The sequence below is a fragment of the Mustela lutreola genome, chromosome X, assembly GCF_030435805.1.
Source record: "Mustela lutreola isolate mMusLut2 chromosome X, mMusLut2.pri, whole genome shotgun sequence".
NCBI classification, from domain to species: domain Eukaryota; kingdom Metazoa; phylum Chordata; class Mammalia; order Carnivora; family Mustelidae; genus Mustela; species Mustela lutreola.
Genome location: NC_081308.1, coordinates 46,268,794 through 46,279,275, shown reverse-complemented (window position 1 = coordinate 46,279,275; position 10,482 = coordinate 46,268,794).

The window sequence follows — 10,482 nt, the reverse complement described above, 5'->3', positions numbered from 1 at the left end:
AATGGAAATACAACATACCAAAATTTATGGGATACAGCAAAATCAGTTTTAACAAGCAAGTTCATAGCAATAAACACCTACATTAAGAAAAAGGAAAGATCTCTGGGATGCCTGGGTGGCTCAGTCAGTTAAGCCACTGCCTTCGGCTCAGGCCATGATCCCAGGATCCTGGGATCGAGTCCCACATTGGGCTCCTTGCTCCACAGGGAACCTGCTTCTCTCTCTGCCTCTGCCTGCCACTCTGCTTGTTTGTGCATGCTCTTTCCCTCTCTCTCTCTCTCTCTGACAAATAAATAAATAAATAAAATCTTAAAAAAAAAAAAAGAAAGATCTCAAATAAACAACCTAACTTTACACCGAAAGGAACCAGAAAAAGAAAAACAAGCCAAGCCCAAGGTTAGTAGAAGGAAGGAAATAACAAAGATCAGAGTGAAATAAATGAAATAGAGATGAAAAAGACAATAGAAAAGATTTTTTAAAAAGCTTTGAAAATGTAGACAAACCTTTAGCTAGACTTAACATAGAGAATGAGAGGGAGAGAGAGAACTCAAATAAATGAAATTAGAAATGAAGGAGGAGTCATTACAACTGAAACCAAACAAATACAAAGGATCATAACAGACTGTGAATAATTCTATGCCAACAAATTGGACAACCTAAAAAGAATGGATAAATTCGGGGCGCCTGGGTGGCTCAGTGGTTAAGCCGCTGCCTTCGGCTCAGGTCATGATCTCAGGGTCCTGGGATCGAGTCCCGCATCGGGCTCTCTGCTCAGCGGGGAACCTGCTTCCTCCTCTCTCTCTCTCTGCCTGCCTCTCTGCCTACTTGTGATTTCTCTCTGTCAAATAAATAAATAAAATCTTTAAAAAAAAAAAAAAAGAATGGATAAATTCCTAGAAACATACAACCTATCAAGACTGAATCATGAAGAGATAGAAAATCTGAACAGAACAATTACCAGTAATGATATTAACTTAGCAATCAAGAACTTCCAATAGGGGCGCCTGGGTGGCTCAGTGGGTTAAGGTCTCTGCCTTCAGCTCAGGTCATGATCCCGGGGTCCTGGGATCGAGCCCCGCATTGGGCTCTCTGCTCAGCAGGAGCCTGCTTCCTCCTCTCTCTCTCTGCCTCTCTGCCCACTTGTGATCTGTCTGTCAAATAAATAAATAAAATCTTAAAAAAAAAAAAAAAAGAACCTCCAGTAAAGAAAAGCCCAGGACCGGATGGCTTCCCAGGTGAATTCTATCAAACATTTATAGAAAAATAAATACCAATTCTTCTCAAATTTTCAAAAAATATAGGAGAAGGAAACACTTTCAATCTCATTTTATGAGGCCGGCATTACCCCAATAACAAAACCAGATAAGAAGACTACAAGAAAAAAATTACAGGCCAATGTCCGATCCTGAATTCGAAAATACATTAAAAGAATCATGCCCATGATCGAGTAGAATATATTCCGGGGATGCAAGGATGGTTCAACATCCACTGACCAAACAATGTGATACACCACATTAACAAAATGAAGTATACAAATCATATGATTTTTTAAAAAATCATATGATTTTCCTAATGGATGCAGAAAAAAAATTTGACAAAATTAAACAAACTGGTTTAGAGGGAAGATACTTCAACATAATAAAGGCTATATACGACAAGCTTACAGCCAATACCCCACTCAGTGGTGAGAACCTGAAAATTTTTCCTCTAAGATCAGGAGTAAGAAAAGGATGCCTACTCTTGCCACTCTTGTTCAACGTAGTACTGCAAGTCCTAGCCAGGGAAATTAGGTAAGAAAGAGAAATAAAAGACAGCCATATCAGAAAGGAAAAAGTAAAACTGTTTCTATTTGTAGATGATATAATATTATATATATAAAACCCTAAGGATTCACAAAAAAACTGTTGGAAAGAAACAATTAATTCATCATATTTGCAGAGTACAAAATCAATCTTAAAAAATAATTTGCAGGGGTGCCTGGGTGGCTCAGTGGGTTAAAGCCTCTGCCTTCGGCTCAGGTCATGATCCCAGGGTCCTGGGATGGAGCCCCGCATAGGGTTCTCTGCTCTGCAGGGAGCCTGCTTCCTCCTCTCTCTCTCTCTCTCTGCCTGCCTCTCTGCCTACTTGTGATCTCTGTCTGTCAAATAAATAAATAAAATCTTCAAAAAAAAATAAGTTGCAAAACAAAATAAGATGTTTTCTATATGTAAGATATAAATGCTGACAGTGAACTATTAGAAAGAGAAATTAAGAAAACAATCCTGGGGGTGCCTGGGTGGCTCCGAGGTTAAGCATCTGCCTTGGACCCATGTCATCATCCTGGGGTGCTGGGATTGAGCCCTGCATCGGGCTCCCTTCTCGGTGAGAAACCTGCTTCTCCTTCTTCCACTCCCCCTGTTTGTGTTCCCTCTCCCGCTGTCTCTCTCTGTCAAATAAGTGGGTAAAATCTTAAAAAGAAAAGAAAAACAATCCATTTACAATGGCATTGAAAGGAGTAAGATACTTAGGAATAAATTCAACCAAGGTGGTGAAAGATCTGTACACTGAAAACTATAATACATTGATGAAAGAAGACACAGATAATTGGAAAGATATTCTATGCTTGTGGATTGAAAGAATTACTGTTATTAAACTGTTGTACTACCCAAAGCAATCCACAGATTCAGTGAAATCCTTACCAAAATTCCAATGGTATTTTTTCATAGAAATAGAACAAACAATCCTAAAATTTGTTGGAACCATGAAAGATCCTGAATAGCCAAAGCGATCTTGAGAAAGAACAAAGCTGGAAGCATCATATTTCCTGATTTTGATCTATATTACAAAACTATAGTCATCTAAGCAGTATGCGCTCATAATCTTAAAAGTTCTCATCACAAGGAAAAAACCTATAACTATATGAGGGATAGATGTTAGCTAAACTTATGTTAACTAAACTTAATCATCTTGCAATATATGTATGTCAAGCCACTATTCTATACACCTTAAACTTATGCAGTGCTGCATATCAATTACATCTCAATAAAACTGGAAAAAAAAACAGTATGACATTGGCATGAAAAGAGACACATTGATCAGTGGAAAGAATAGAGAGCCCAGAAGTAAACCCAGGCATATACAGTCAATTAACTTACAACAAAGGAGCCAGGCATACACTTGGGGAAAGGATAATCTCCTCAATAAATGGTATTGGGAAAACTGGACAGACACATGCGAAATAATGAACTGGACCTCCATCTTACAACATACTCCCAAATCAGCTCAAAATAGATTAAAACCATGAATATAAGACCTGAAATTGTAGTAGAAAACATACAGGGTAAGCTCCTTGACAGTAGTCTAAGCAATGATTTTTCGGATTTGACACCAAAAACAAAGGCAGCAAAAGCAAAAATGAATAAGTATAACTACATCAAACTAAAAAGCATCTGCACAGCAAAGGAAAGTCGTTATTCTGCACACCTTTTTGAAATGGAAAGGCAACCTATGGAATGGGTGAAGATATTTGCAAATCATATATCTGATAAGGGTTAATATTCATAATATATAAAGAACTCATACAATTCAATAACAAAAAACCCCAATAAGATTAAAAACGGGCAGAGGAACTGAATAGACATTTTTCCAAAGAAGATACACAAATGACCAACAGGTACATGACAGGTGCTCAGCATCACTAATCATCAGGGAAATGCACCTCAAAATCACAATATCGCTTCACGCTTGTTAGAATGGCTATTATTAAAAAGACAAAAGATAAGTGTTGGTAAAGACATGGAGAAAAGGGAACTCTTGTGCACTGTTGGTGGGAATGCAAATTGGTGCAGCCACTACTGGAAAACAGCATGCAGGTTCCTCAAAAAATAAAAACTTGAACTACCATATGATCCAGCAATCCCACTTCTGGTTATATATCCAAAGGAAATAAAAACAGAGCCTCGGGTGCCTGGGTGGCTCAGTGGGTTGAGCCGCTGCCTTCGGCTCAGGTCATGATCTCGGGGTCCTGGGATCGAGTCCCGCGTCGGGCTCTCTGCTCGGCAGGGAGCCTGCTTCCTCCTCTCTCTCTCTCTGCCTGCCTCTCTGCCTACTTGCAATCTCTCTCTGTCAAATAAATAAATAAAATCTTTAAAAAAAAAAAAAAAAAAAAAAAAAACAACAGAGCCTCAAAGAGATATCTGCATTCACATGTTCATTACAGCATTATTCACAATAGCTAAGATATGGAAAGAACCTAACAGTATATGTGATATATGTGATATGCATCCATTATATATTATTATATTATATTATATTATATCATATTATATATTCAGATATATACTCAGGCTATTATTCAGCTGCACCAAAGAAGGAAATCCTGCCATTTTCAACAACATGAATGGACCTAGAGGACATTATGCTAAATGAAATAAGTCAGACAGAGAAAAATAAATATTACATTGTACCATGCAATGTGTGGAATCTAAAAGGAAAAAAACAATCAAACCCAGAGAAACAGACAGGAGAAAAGTGGTTGCCAAGGGCAGGGGAGTGGGGAAGATGGGGAGAGGTTGGTAAAAGGGTAAGAACTTTCAGCTATAAGAAGAATAAGTCTGAGGATCTAATGTATAACATGGTGATTAGAGTTGACAACACTGTACTGTATAATTGAAATTAGTTAAGAAATTAGAACTTAAGCGTTCTCACCAAAAGTAATAAATAAATTAAATTAAATAAACAACAACAACAACAACACAGTTTCTCTAGCTCCTACCCTACTTCTCTGCATGGGCAAAAAGCTTGAAAATGTTTGTACTCGTGTACATATTTCCTCACCTCCTGTTCACTTTTTTCCTCTTTTAATCTTTTATTCCTCCAATCTCCCCTTAACCCATTGCATTTTGCCTTCCACTCCTTCATCTTAACTGATTGTAATTTGCCATCCACCACCATCACTCCCTGTTCTCTGCAAGACAGCCAGCCAGTGACCTTGCTGGTAAATCTAGTGGCTGGTTTTCAGACTGTTTCATGTACTATTTGTAATGTTGACCTGTTCCCTCCATTTGGAAGATAATTTGCCCTTGGTTTCTGTGACACCCCATTATTGCTTCTATTCTTTACTCTTTGGCCACTACTTCTTGTTCCCTTTTGTGGGCCCCTTTCCAACTTCCTTTCCTCAAATGTTGGTGTCTGATAGGGTTATGTCCAAGACCCTTTTCTTTCCTCAGTCTGTACAACCATGGTGGGTGATCTCATTCATTCCTAAGGCCCTAATAACCATCTACATGCTGATGGCTCCCAATTCTCCAGCTCCTGACTACATTTCTTTCCTGAACTCCAGATCCATAAATCAAACTGTCTCCTGAATATCTTTCCTTGGATATCCCCCAGACACCAAAATCGAATTCAGTATTTTCTCTCTGAAACCTGTCCTTATTTGGTTGTTCTCTGTCTCAGTGATTTGTTCCACTATCCTCCCAGTCATGTCAGCCATAAATCTAGGCTTCTTCTTTGACTCACTCTGTTAACTATCACATGCAATCCATTCACTAATAGTGCTGATTTTCACCTCCTAAATATTCTCTTTTATTTAAAGAGTTTATTTATTTGACAGACAGAGATCACAAGTAGGCAGAGAAACAGGCAGGAGAGAGAGAGAGGGAAGCAGGCTCCCTGCCCAGCAGAGAGCCCAATGTGGGGCTCGATCCCAGGACCCTGGGACCATGACCTGAGCTGAAGGCACTGAGCCACCCAGGCATCCCCTGAATATTCTCTTATTCAGAGATTCTACACAGAGGTTCATAGGCTCTGGAGGGTTTTAGAAAGTACACGAACATGCTGAGTTGTAAGCAAAACTTGATATGATTATGTATATTAACATTTTTCTGGGAAAGTGTGCAGACCATAGCTTTCATCACACTCTCATAGAGGTCTGTGACTTGACAGAAAGTGAAGCATCGGAGCCCCTGGGTGGCTTCACCCTATTCGTTGGTTCCCACTTGCAGAGAACCCCTAGCAACCCCTCCAAAGAAGAGGAAAGGAGACTGAGCTTGAGGTATGATGTCTGTAAGTAGTGAGACACCAGCCCCAAGTACAGCTGTAGTAGCTTAGGAGAAATATGTGGTCAGGCCAAGGAATCATGGGCCTTATAATTTTTTATTAAAACTTAGAGTTTGGGGGCACCTGAGTGGCTCAGTGGACTGGGCCTCTGTCTTTGGCTCAGGTCATGATCTCAGGGTCCTGGGATCAAGTCCTGCATCAGGCTCTCTGCTCGGTGGGGAGACTGCTTCCTCCTCTCTCTCTCTCTCTCTGCTTGCCTCTCTGCCTACTTGTGATCTCTCTCTGTCAGATAAATAAATTAAATATTTAAAAATTAAAAAAATAAAACTTAAAGTTTGGAAGATAATTTTAAAAGGATCTAACCTGATCTTCCTCTCATCTCATGCACATGGTCCTTCTTGATTCCCTACTTTTCTTCATCCTGTACCTCCATCAACAAGTTTATGGGCTCCATTTTTATATATATTTCATTTTTTCCATTAACCTAAGTGTCTATTCTTTCTTTTAATACCACTACCTTATGTACTGTAGTTTTATAGTATTGTAGCTATCTTGAAATCAGTAGTGTGAATCGTCCAACTTTGTTCTTCAGTATCATTTTGGTTATGATAGGTCTTTGGCTTTTCCATATAAATTGAGAATCATTTTGTTTATATCTACAAAATAGTTTGAATGCATTTTAACTGAAATTATTCTATAGATCAAGTTGGGAAGAACTGACATATTTGACAACATTGAGTCTTCCTATCCATGAACATGGAATATCTCTCCATTTATTTAGATCTTCTTTGTTGTTGTTTTTTATTTGTGTTTTGTAGCTTTTCACATTCAGATCCTGTACATATTTTGTTATATTTATACCTAAATATACCTACCTATATTTATACCTTCATTGTTTTGCAGCTGCTGTAAGTAGTACCATTTTCTTAAAAATTCCTATTCTAGGGCACCTGGGTGGCTCAGTCATTAAGTGTCTGCCTTCAGCTCAGGTCAGGATCCCAGGGTCCTGGGATTGAGGCCCACATTGGCTCCCTGCTCAGCGGGAGGCCTGCTTCTCCCTCTCACACTCCCCCTGCTTGTGTTCCCTCTCTCTCTGTGTCTCTGTCAAATAAATAAAATCTTTAATAAATAAATAAATAAATAAATAAATAAATAAAAATTCCTGTTCTAATTTTTCATTGCTGGAATATAAGAAAGCAATTGATTTTTGCATATTGAGGTTGTGTCTGCAACCTTGCTATATATGTTCTCATTAGTTCAGAAGGTTGTGTGTGTGTGTGTGTGTGTGTGTGTGTGTGTGTGTGATTGTTTGGGGTTTTCTACAATGCTGCAAATTTTGGTAAACTGTATTTTCATTTTCATTTTATTCAAAATATTTTAAAATTTCTCTTGAGACTTCTTCTTTGACACATGCATTATTTTTTTTCTCTTTTTTTTCCATTTTATTTTATTTCTTTTCAGTGTTCCAGCATTCATTGTTTATGCACCACACCCAGTGATCCATGTAATACGTGCCCTCCATAATACCCACCACCGGGGTCACCCAACCCCCCACTCCCCACCCCTCCAAAACCCTTAGTTTGTTTCTCAAAGTCCACAGTCTCATGCATTATTTAGAAATGTGTTGTCTAATTTCTAAACATTTGGGGATTTTCCAGCTATTATCTATTACAGATTTCTAGTTTAGTTCCATTGTGGTCTGAGAGCATACTTCGTGTGATTTCTATTTTTTTCAATTTGTTAATATATGTTTTATGGCCCAGAATATGGTCTATCTTTTTTTTTTTTTTTTTTTTTTTTTTAAAGATTTTATCCATTTATTTGACAGACATAGATCACAAGTAGGCAGAGAGGCAGAGAGAGAGAGGAGGAAGCAGGCTCCCTGCTGAGCAGAGAGCCCGATGCGGGGCTCAATCCCAAGACTTTGGGATCATGACCTGAGCCGAAAGCAGAGGCTTTAACCCACTGAGCCACCCAGGCGCCCCGAATATGGTCTATCTTGTTGAGTGTTCACTGCAGACTTGAGAAGAATGTGCACTCTGCTGTTCGATGGAGTAATCTATAAATGTCAATGAGATCAAGTTGATTGATAATGATGTTCAGGTAAAAATATATCCCCAATCTGTCCACTTAACTTTCTCTACCATCACTATCCTAGCATAAGCTATTATGGGACCTGTACCTCCTAACTGGTTTCATAACTAGCCTACTAACTTTTCTGTTTCCAATTTTGCCCTTCTTATAATCCATTCTCCTCACATCACATAGAATGATTATAGATCATATCACTCCCAGCTCAAAGTCTCCATTGGCTTTTCATTGTACCTACAATAAAATCTAAACACTTTCCCATGGTTGGCATGGCTATGCACAGTCTTTTTAAATTTATTTTTAAATTTAGGTATAATTAACATACAGTGTTTTATTAGTTTCAGGTGTACAATACAGTGATCCAACAATTCTATACAAGACTCATGTATAGGGCTCATCATGATAAGTGATAAGTGATCAATCTCTACCATTTCGCTGTGTTCCTACCCACCTCCCCTCTGGCAACCTCCGGTTTATTCTCTACATTTTAGAGTCAATTTTTTTTGTTTGTGTCTTTTTTCCTTTGTTTGTTTCTTAAATTCTGCATATGAGTGCAATCACATGGTTTATTTATCTTTCTCTGACTGACTTGTCTCACTTAGCATTTTACCCTCTAGCTCTATCCATGTTGTTACAAATGGCAAGATTTCATTCTTTTTTAGGACTGAGTGACATGCCTTACACAGTCTTGCTCCAGAACTTCTTTCCTGCTTCATCTAATATCAGTCTCCCCCCTTGCTCTCCCTAGTCAGACTTCCTCCTGAAACCCTTTGAATATACCAAACTCATTCTCATCTTAGGGCCTTTGACCTTGTGTTTCACCTTGTCTGGGATGCCATGGCTCTGGATCTTCAGGAAATGACTACTTTCTTGTCATTCAGTCTTGCCTTTGCTGTCACCTCCCTGGAGAAACCATCCTTGCCTACTCTATTTAAACTTGTTCCCCACCCCTACCCAGTCACACTGCCTTTGTAGATTTTTTTTTTCCCATTTGTTTTCAAAGAACTTTTAACTTTTGGAAATGATCTTCTTGTATGTGTTGGTTGTTTGTGTCTATTATCTTTTCTCTAAAATGTGAACACCAAGAGAGCTGGGACCCTCTTAACCACTGAGTTGTCTATACCTAGAATAGAGCCTGGGACCTGAATATATATTGAACGGCTACACTTCCACTTGGACATCTCCAGTGACTTGGAACTGACTGCATTGATCTATGAGGCAGCCAATGCCTCTGTAGGTAGTTTTGTAATTTAGAGAGTTCATTTTTCTCTTGAGCTAAATACTGCATCCTTGGCCATAAAAACAGATCAGAAAAGAAAAAAACATGACCATTACAAAAGATGCTGAGGAAGGCTTTGATAAAATTTGACACCTGTTAGTGACCAAAAACAAAACAAAACAAAACAAAATAAAAAACAAACAAACAAAAAACCTTGCATACTAGGAGTAAAAGGGAACTTCCTTAACCCAATGAAAGCAACCTCCAAAATCCTACAGCAAACATATATAATGGTGAAACATTCAAATTTTTCCTTTTAAAATGAATAACAAAACAGGGATGCCCATTATGGCCCCTTTTGTTCACCATTGAACTGGAGATCCCACACAGTAAGACAAGGACATAACATAACAGGAGTAAGGTTTTGGAAGGAAGAAACAAAACTGTCATCTAAATCTACTTTTTCAAATCTTTCACCCACTCGTCCTCCTTCTGTTTCCTGGAGGCCCACAGACCAAAGCTGTCCCCTCTTCTGCATGACAGCCCAGGTCTTCTTCCCTCTATGGGCCTCAGTAACCTCAGGTGGAAAATGAAGGGTTGGACAAAATAATCCAAAAAGCTTTTTGTGGTTTCATCTTGCCATGATTTATGAGTCTGTACCCTCTCTACTACTAAACACCTCTATTTTCTTTAACAGTTTCTAATAGTGATGACTTCCAGAACCTTCCTTTCTTACTGACATGCTGAATCTTGTTTTTTTTTTTTTTTTTTTTTTTTAAGGTATGATGCCCAGAATTGGGCAGAAGGTGAAAAAAGGATAAAGCACGAAAAAGCATGAAAATATTGGAGTAGAGGGAGTTAGCCTGAAAATAGAGCCTAAAAATGAAATGGTAGAGAGAGGTAGCAGAGGGAATGGTCAAGGGACGGCATTTGAGGAAGAAATTGCCTGGTGGGAGAGAACTCCTTGACTTCTCTCCCTGGGATGGGAGAATGGTCCCCCTCATGGTTTAGGGGACAGTGATGGGAACTGAGTTGTAGTTGGTCACAAACATTTGGTGGCTCTGTCAGTCTTTCCTTCCAGCTTTCCTATCCCTAGGCTGTAGGACCCTCCTTTCCATAGCTGAGATTGGGGG